A 10,340-nucleotide genomic window follows, 5' to 3' on the forward strand; every position below is an offset into this window, starting at 1 on the left:
CTCCTCAAGATGCCTCAGTTGTTGGTCTCAAATGGGTATTCAGAAACAAAATGGACAAGGAAGGGAATGTGATACGAAACAAAGCACGTTTGGTAGTAAAAGGATACTATCAGGAGGAAGGAATTGACTATGAAGAAACTTTTTCTCCTGTAGCTAGGCTGGAATCCGTTAGAATATTTCTTGCCTATGCTGCACACAAAAACTTTGAAGTCTACCAAATGGATGTCAAGTGTGCATTTCTAAATGGAGAACTCGAAGAAACTGTGTACGTGGAGCAACCTCCTGGATTTGTCAATGAAAGGTATCCTAATCATTGTTACATTTTGGACAAAGCCGTATATAGACTGAAACAAGCTCCGAGAGCCTGATATGAAACGCTAATAAAGTTTTTAAAGATGTCCAAATTCAAACAAGGTTCGGTTGACCCAAGCTTCTTTCGTAAGAAGGAAGGTAACCACCTTATGATTGTTCAAATTTATGTCAATGATATCATCTTTGGCTCAACGAATCCTAGCTTAACGGCTGAATTCAGAAAACTGATGGAGACTAAATTTGAAATGAGCTCAATTGGCCCAATTAACTTTTTCCTTGGTTTAAATATTAGACAGGGACCCGAAGGCATCTTTATTAATCAGGAAGCTTACACGAAGACTCTCCTTACAAAATTTGGCATGATGGGAGATTCAAAGGTTAAAGTTCCAATGGCGTTAGGCACCAAGCTTACTCCATCATTGGATAAGCCAAAAGTTGATATTACGCTATATCGCCAGATGATCGGTTCACTGATGTATCTTACTGCTAGCAAGCCTGATATCATGTTCTCTGTTTGTTACTGTGTTAGATTTCAGGCGAATCCGCGTGAACCTCATATGCTTGCAGTGAAGAACATACTCCGTTATCTCAAGAGAACTACCTCTTTAGGCCTATGGTATCCATCCAACTCAACCTTCTTCGTTCAAGCCTACTCAGATGCAGACCTTGGAGGTTGTAGACTAGATAGGAAAAGCACCACGGGAGGCTGCCAATTCCTAGACGGAAAGTTAGTTAGTTGGCAATCAAAGAAACAAACCTGTGTGTCTTTATCTACAGCTGAAGCGGAATACATTGCAGCTGCCTCCTGTACTTCTCAAGTGATTTGGATCCAAAGTCAACTCCGGGATTATGGACTCAATATGAAAAAGATCCCACTAAAGTGCAATTAGGATCTGTCATAACCCAGTGCAACACTCGAAGACTAAGCACATAGCACTGAGGTATCACTTCATCAAAGATCATGTAGAAGATGGGAACGTTGAAATTCATTTTGTTCGAACCACTGATCAACTGGCTGACATCTTCACCAAAGCTCTTCCTGAAGCATCGTTCAACAAAATTCTACAAGGGCTAGGTATGATGGAATCGGAGTCAGTACCACAAATCACCTCTCAAACTCAAAAGTAAGAAGCGAAATAGACCGAACGTTCGAGTTCGGTTCTTGTACTCATGTACCGAAATGAACCGAACGCTCGGGTTCGGTTGAATAAACTGCTTTTCGCTCATCAATCAAAGGTAGTTTTCGTGGTTGTATGTTATTTGTATAATTGCTCCAATTGCATTTCTTCTACTATCAAAGTTATTTTTTTGAAAATCTATTTTTGGTAACCGAAATAGACCGAACGTTTGGGTTCGGTTCCTCAATTTTTCTCACCCGAAATAGACCGAACGCTAGGGTTCGGTTCCAAAGTTTTTCACAACCGAAATAGACCGAACGCTCGGGTTCGGTTTCTCAACTTCTCCAACCGAAATAGACCGAACGCTCGGGTTCGGTTTCTCAACTTCTCCAACCGAAATAGACCGAACGCTCGGGTTCGGTTCCAAAGTTTTTTTTACTTTTTTTTTTCTCACTCTTATTTTTTTTATTTTATTTTATTTATTTATCAAAAATTCCAAAACTATTTTTCTTATATTTAATTTCAAAAACTCCAAAAATATTTTGTTCTTTATTTCCTTTTTGGCTTTAATTTTATTTGTGTGTTTGTTTATGGGGAAATTGTTAAATTAGTTAAGTGTCCCTAGAAGCATGCTGCTGTATGTGTCCAAAGCCTCATCTGATTCTGAATAATAGCCTTAATGACTTGGTATACACAAACCTTGTCTTCCCAATTAGGCTATCACATTTATTCTAATCGTGAGCTACCTAACTCTCTTCTCACAAGAGATAAGAGTTTTCTGCTTAGTCCTATCTTTCACGGCGGAGGTACTTTTGATTTCTTACACCATCTACATTACATTTCTCCATCCCACTCAGATCACAAACGTAACCCTTGAGACTCTCAGAAATTACCATTGAGGTTTATGGTTACCCAATAACTGCGTTCATGATCTTAGTTTCGTGCCACTACGAGCTGAGTGAAACCCAAAATTCAATACCCAATCTGAATTGACGGTGAACAATTAATTTGCTCTTGTTTTCACTAATGAATTGTCACACCCCCAAACCAAGGATGGCGGAAACGTCCAGGGGTGGAGGACTTCATGTACAGTATCACAACAACGTGTATAATAGTGCTCAAAGTAAATACAACCATCATAAATATAATTGAAAAAGTTACATCAAGGTATATGTTTACATGTTTCAAAATCAATTACAATATGATGACAAAAATAAATTGTTGACGGTTTAACGTCCCATCCTCAAAGCGCTGAAGTTTTCCTGTTTCACTGATTTCCTGAGAATACAAGTAGTTTTGAAAAAGAGTGTCAACAATTAAGTTGGTGAGTTCATAAGAGTTTTGTTTGGAGTAGAAACCATTTTCCTTCTTAAAATCGATGAAGTTTGAATTCCAGAAAATCCAATATTTTCTTAATTAAGTGTAAATAGAGTAATCCTATACGATGCGATGATGAATTCTAGATTTACCTGTAGATTTCCCCTATAATTGTCCAGCCTATATAAGTTATATAAGATTTAGGTTAGATAAAACGTCGAATGTAATGGGTCCGCCCTAGGTCCACAACCAAACAAGGAACAGGAGATGAGGCGGGCACCACCAATTCCAAGCCAATCCATACTAAATTCTTGTATGACTCAAGCATATACGCTCAACGATTATAGTTGAAGTCTAACCATACGAAAATCTATTGTGAATATAACCTATACATATCATAGTTCACCGGGGAGTAATAGAGATTAGTGAACCTGAACTATGCATATGAATAGCTTATCAAAGTGATGGTGATGGTGAGTGTAACCTATACATATCATAGTTCACCGGGGAGTAATAGAGATTAGTGAACCTGAACTATGCATATGAATAGCTTATCAAAGTGATGGTGATGGTGAGTGTAACCTATACATATCATAGTTCACCGGGGAGTAATAGAGATTAGTGAACCTGAACTATGCATATGAATAGCTTATCAAAGTGATGGTGATGGTGAGTGTAACCTATACATATCATAGTTCACCGGGGAGTAATAGAGATTAGTGAACCTGAACTATGCATATGAATAGCTTATCAAAGTGATGGTGATGGTGAGTGTAACCTATACATATCATAGTTCACCGGGGAGTAATAGAGATTAGTGAACCTGAACTATGCATATGGATAGCCTATGGAAGTGATGGTGAATTCCTTTCTTGAAATTAAGTTCCTAGAGTAGATGAAACATAAACTATACCTATTATAGTTTATTACTTTGTTTGTAATGTGTATTTACCATAACTATACCAATTATAACTGTCGAGTTCGTTTGTGGGGGTATAATGGCTTAACTATACTTATTATAGTTTATCTTAATCGTCCATAGCGGCAATAACTCTTTTGTAAGTGTAAGACCTTTAATATTGTGTTTGTTATATGAATGACCCTAAACTATACCTATTATAGTTTAACGATTGATTTCGTGGGAATGAGCATAGGCCTTGCTTGTCATAATTTATCAATGTTTATATTTTAATGAATATAGCCTCGTAATATCGTATTTATATATATATATATATATATATATATATATATATATATATATATATATATATTTGTCATACTTGTGAAGATGTAAATCCATGTGTTTTCTGATGTATGTCTATGTAGGAATACAAAATTTGTCATATATTGCAACTACACATAATCAACTAACGATGTATACCTTGCTCAACATGTTACAAGGTGAAATGAAATTTATTGTGTTTTTCTGTTAATAACATTTTCTGTAACTGTTATTGGAAAAATTGTAGAAAAATCATAAAATGTCCAAATCAGGTTCTGTAACTTCTGAGAGTTTGGAAAATGAGTCTAGTTTGTTCATGATTTTTATTATAATTTTTAATGACCTCTAACTTGGGTGAAAAAGTCCATAATCACAGACTGGTCCGGGTTGATGTTTGAAATGATAGGCGGTTTTGTAAAAATCACCATAAATTGTAGAAAAATCGTATGGAGATGTGCAAGTAGTCATTTTAAAGCTAAGAAGTGGAACTACATGCACCTAAAACAGTTTTGAAAACAAAAATATTTAAGATGTCCAAAACAGTCCGTGAATGGAGTGAAACTTTTCTGATGAAAGCTGTTAGAAAAATGTAGTTATGTTCTAAGTATTTTAACTTGTATTCCCCCCCTAAAAACTTGAGAAAACGTGAAAATGTAGGGGTATGAACTCACCTTATGTGATTTCAGTAGATAAGTGTTGAAGAAAAGAAGTGTTCAATCCAAGAACACTAGAAGGATCGCTTGAAGATTCGAAGCTCTAACACAAATATAATGGAGTTCGTGTAAGATATCCATGATTTGAGTGGAAATAATTGAGATAACCTTAAAGGGAATGGATTATGCTTACCAAAGGTGGAGGAAAAACTCAAGATCAACCCTTGAATCTCGGATTTCTAGAGAGAGAAAGTGAGAGAGAAAGGAGTTTGATCTTCTTGTGAAATGAGAACATTTGAGAGAAAATGAGGAGAGAGGATGAATATCCAGCTCTCAAAACATGGAGATGGCTTGTGAGGAGGATAAAAAGTACAAAGAAGTGACAAGGTATGGTGGGGAGGAGTGTGGGTTGTCATGGAGTGGGTGTGGGGGTTGCTTGCGTCATAACTAAGGTAAGGTCAACACTCTTCTTTTGTACTTTACCAACTCCTTTTTAAATAAGATTTTATTCTTAAAATTCGATTAAATCATTAATTTAGGGGTCTTATAATTAAAAATAAAGTTTTGGGTGAAAATCCCATGTTAAAATAATTAAAAATGGGTTTAAAACGCAAAAATATGCAAAACCGGGGCGAAAAATGCAATTTCCAGCGTGCTTCTTCGGATCTCGGCCGAGGCTCGGTCAACTGGGCTCGGTTCGGACGCGGGTGGCTGAGGCGGGGAGGCGAAAGGCGAACAAGCTCGGTCCGAAGCGATGCAGTCCGAAGCGAAGGCGAGAAGCGGAAAGGCGGGTTCGGTCCGACGCAGGCTATCCGACGCGAAGGTAGAGGTTCGGTCCGAGGCAGGCTAGAACCGAAGGAACTGTAGTGAACAGTAATGAACAGTAGCTTCGGTTCGGACCTTCCTTCCAAGTTGGGTTCGGTTCGGACCTTCTTTCTAAGCTGGGTTCGGTTCGGATGAACAGTGGTTTCGGTTCAGCTTATGAACAGTACTTTCGGTTCAGACCCTCATGAATAGTGCTTTCGGTTCGGTTCATGAATAGTACTTTCGGTTTGGAGGGTTCGTTCCCTTAAGTCCGTTTTTCGCGTAGACTTCCGTTCTTGGGCTATTTTCGCCAAATTCGAGGGTCGGGATGCCTCGAGTGATTATAGAAAGTCGGGGAGAGATTTCGAGAGAGATTTGAGAGAGATTCCGCATACTCAGAGAGATTTGGGAGAGATTCGACATACTTGGGGAGATTTGGGAGAGATTTGACATACGTGGAGAGATTTCACATACAGAGAGATATTTGGGAGAGATTTCACATACTTAGGGAGATTTGGGAGAGATTTGACATACTTAGAGAGATTTGGGAGAGATTTGACATACTTGGAGAGATTTCACATACAGAGAGATATTTGGGAGAGATTTCACATACTTAGGGAGATTTGGGAGAGATTTGACATACTTGGAGAGATTTCACCTACAGAGAGATATTTGGGAGAGATTTCACATACTTAGGGAGATTTGGGAGAGATTTGACATACTTAGAGAGATTTGGGAGAGATTTGACATACTTGGAGAGATTTCACATACAGAGAGATATTTGGGAGAGATTTCACATACTTAGAGGTATGTGGGAGAGGTTTTACATACTTAGAGATATGTGGGAGAGGTTTCACATACTTAGAGATATGTGGGAGAGGTTTCACATACTTAGAGATATGCGGGAGAGGTTTCACATACTTAGAGACATGTGGGAGAGGTTTCACATACTTAGAGATATGTGGGAGAGGTTTCACATACTTAGAGATATGTGGGAGAGGTTTCACATGCTTAGAGATATGTGGGAGAGGTTTCACATACTTAGAGATATGTGGGAGAGGTTTCACTGGTGACCTTTTTGAGTGTCCGGCTACGCACTGCAAGGTCCTTAAACCCAGTTAAGCCTTGATTAGGGATCTTGCATACTCCCGATGAGTATGTAACATTGTCGTATCGGTTTGGCTTTCTACGTACCACCGTTTCAGGTTAAGGAGATTTAGGTGAACGCACTTTTCGATTTATGATCTCTCATTAGAATAGAGAGTTGTTTAGAAGTTACTTAACGTAAACTCTAGTACTCACGGCAAATTGGGTTGACCGGTTTGACTTGTTGACTTTTGTTGACTTTGACTTGACCGAAAATTGACGGTTGTCACATCATCCCCCCGTTAGAGGGAATTTCGTCCCGAAATTCGAATTTAGGCAAGGAGTTCGAAAATGACTAAGGTCGGCTCTACATTATTTTGATTCTGACTAAGAGACGAGTTATCATACATGAAACTTAGCTTATACACATTATGATATAACCAATACTGGGCGGATAGTAAAATGTGTGATTCTATTTCAGTTTCACATCCCAACGAGGAAAAGAAACTAAGTCAGAATTCTCACATTTTATTATCTACCAGGTATTTGTTATATATAACTGGGGAATGTATAAGCGAGGAAATCATAACAAATAACTTAGTAATTCTTCTTAATGAATTAGAATTCCTAGTCAGGGCTAACATTGAACCTAGATGTATTTTAACCGCTCACCTATAAAGTGGAAGCATGTTCTCGGATGTTTGGCCTACATCCCTATGATGCAGTCCCATTGCGGAGTCGAAGCGAATTCATAGAATGGTCTTATGACGACCTTGGAATTTCCTATTGTTTATGCTCTCAGTTTAATTTTTGGCATTACTATTATGCATGTTTAAATCGATGTTAGACTTAATCAAATAAAGAAATTTGGAATTTAAACGTCGGTGTTAGAAACACGTACTAATATTTACGGGCAGTTCCGGGGTGGTCTCTCCTTCGGTGATCGCAAGCACCCTTCCACCACCACTGGAATCCCTTGCTCTTGGGCAGTTCCTTTTAAAATGGCCTGTTTCTCCACATTTGTAACAGGCTGGGCTTACTCCAGAGCCGGGGAACTGGTTGATGGGTCGTACCGGTGCCTTACAGAAACGGGTAGTGTGCCCTTTTCTATTGCAGTTCATGCAATGCAATTCTCTACAAGCCCCAGTGTGATGGAAGCTACACTTGTTACATTTCGGGAGGGTTCCAGCATATTGCTTTATGGGAGTGGGTGTGGTGAGGGTTGTGGCAGCATGAATCGCGACAATTGGCGTGGTTGTCGAAGTGTCACGGCTGGCTCGATGGTCGATGAGTTGTTGTGCCAACTCCTTGGCGCTGTCGAAGGTAGTTGGTCTTGAGGCCAATACACTATCATGAATCTGGGATGATAGCCCCCAAAGGTATCGTTCTATCTTCTTCTCCTCTGGGGTGACCATTGCAGGACAGAGGAGTGCTAGGTCATTGAATCAGGCAGTATAAGCTTCGAGATCCATTCCCGACATTTTGAGGTTCCAGAGTTCCTCTTCTAGTTTTTGCACTTCGCCTCTTGGGCAATACTCTTTTAGCATTAAAGCTTTTAGATCCTCCCAGCTTATAGAGTTAGCCACTGCAGGAGTAAGTGACTTAACTCGGCTATTCCACCAAGTAAGAGCTTTTCTTGTAAAAGTGAATGCCGCATACTTGACTTTGCTCGCTTCGGGACAAGCGCAGATCTCAAAGACTGCTTCGGTCCTTTCAAACCATTGCATCAGCGCGATGACGCCCCCGCTTCCGTCAAAAGAATCGGGTTTGCCATTTGTGAAGTCTTTGTAAGAACACTCCTTAGTGCGTCCTGTGCTGTCCCCCTGATTCGAGTTAGTATTCCCGGATCCGAATCCACCGGATCCATTTGTACCCATTTGCGACATTGCTGCCGCCACTGCTGCTGTTACGGCAGTTTGAAACATTATGGGATCAAACTGCGGAGGGGGCGGTGCTGTGCTCCCAGAAGGTCTGGACTTTTTCTTTGGCGGCATAGTCCTGTCATAAGTTGGTAGAGACGTACAAACGATAAGTTTTTAATAATAGAGACAAGTCAGAAGTTATCAAGCCAGACTTGTCTGTATCATGTTCTGTTTTAAAAGTATTTTGTATGTATTTCGCAACAAAGTCCTCGTGAATGAATTTTAGTGGTGGTGACTCAAATGCAACTAGTGATTTGTTTCGCCTGATCCCTTTCTAAAATTACTTGATATATATTAAGAATTTCTTAGAGTTACCATATGTATATTGATTGTAGTATAGGGTTCGAGGATAATAGGTTTACATCTCATTAACGTAAGGAAGATTTTGGGCAAAGCTACGGTTCCCTTGAATAGTGTAGTCTCCGGATTCTGAAGGATTCGAATGTCTCCACTTAACAACCTAGGTTGGTCGTGTTCTTCTTTCCAGGTTTCCAAGCACTCTACCTAAGGAGGCGTTGGGCCTTGAATAACCGGACGAGGGTTAGGATTTGGAACAAGGGCTATCAGGGTAGGTTCTCCACCTCAGGGTTGGGGTCAGGGCCATCAGCAAAGCCTTCAGCTTGGTGATCATCCAAAGAGATTTGGTACTCACTCTATGGCTCCTCTCCGAGCCATTCAGTATTGCCGTGGTTAGGGTAGTACGGGTCGTCGTGGAGAAGGAATTCAGCCATAATATCTTTGCGAGAAATGGGGATATAAGAAATAACTAAGTAGACGTACTAATTAGATATTTATAAGATGATCTTCATCAGGTACTTCAATATATTATTTAGGGTATACTAGTCACATGTATTTGGGACAGGATAGACCTTCGAATAAGCGATCCTAACTTGAAATCCCCAATCCAACGAGAACAGGAAGTAAAGCAAAGATTCACAGATTCTAAGCCTATGACGTCCTGGATACATATAGTTTTATTGTATCCTCTAGGCAGTTATTGACCTATTGATAAAAATCTATTTAGTTCTCAAATAAGTAATTATAATAATTCCAAATACCCCTATGGTATTTCATTGTGGTAGTGTTGGTAAGCTTTTAGACTTGTTGCAACTCCTACGACCATTCCTGGGCATATGGTAATCATTTCTGGGTGAGACATAGTTGATCAGGCTATGTCATTCCCAGTCCTGACTATACATCCCCAAGCCTACTCGTATTGTTCAACAATTACTACTTTTGTCCCATCCCATCGTGATACTGACCCTAGTGTGTGTGTGCACATGCTCTTACTTTTACCGAAGAATTATTTGTTTCTAAAAGTATAGTTGTTTTGAAAACTTTAAATCAGAGACTTTCGGTCCCAATGCATTTATAGTTTGTATATCTTATGTGGTTCGATATACTGAGTTCACTATAAACAATGCTCTGATACCAATCTGTCACACCCCCAAACCAAGGATGGCGGAAACGTCCAGGGGTGGAGGACTTCATGTACAGTATCACAACAACGTGTATAATAGTGCTCAAAGTAAATACAACCATCATAAATATAATTGAAAAAGTTACATCAAGGTATATGTTTACATGTTTCAAAATCAATTACAATATGATGACAAAAATAAATTGTTGACGGTTTAACGTCCCATCCTCAAAGCGCTGAAGTTTTCCTGTTTCACTGATTTCCTGAGAATACAAGTAGTTTTGAAAAAGAGTGTCAACAATTAAGTTGGTGAGTTCATAAGAGTTTTGTTTGGAGTAGAAACCATTTTCCTTCTTAAAATCGATGAAGTTTGAATTCCAGAAAATCCAATATTTTCTTAATTAAGTGTAAATAGAGTAATCCTATACGATGCGATGATGAATTCTAGATTTACCTGTAGATTTCCCCTATAATTGTCCAGCCTAT

Source organism: Lactuca serriola, chromosome 3, assembly GCF_051521515.1.
Source record: "Lactuca serriola cultivar US96UC23 chromosome 3, Lser_US96UC23_V15, whole genome shotgun sequence".
Taxonomy (NCBI): Eukaryota; Viridiplantae; Streptophyta; class Magnoliopsida; order Asterales; family Asteraceae; genus Lactuca; species Lactuca serriola.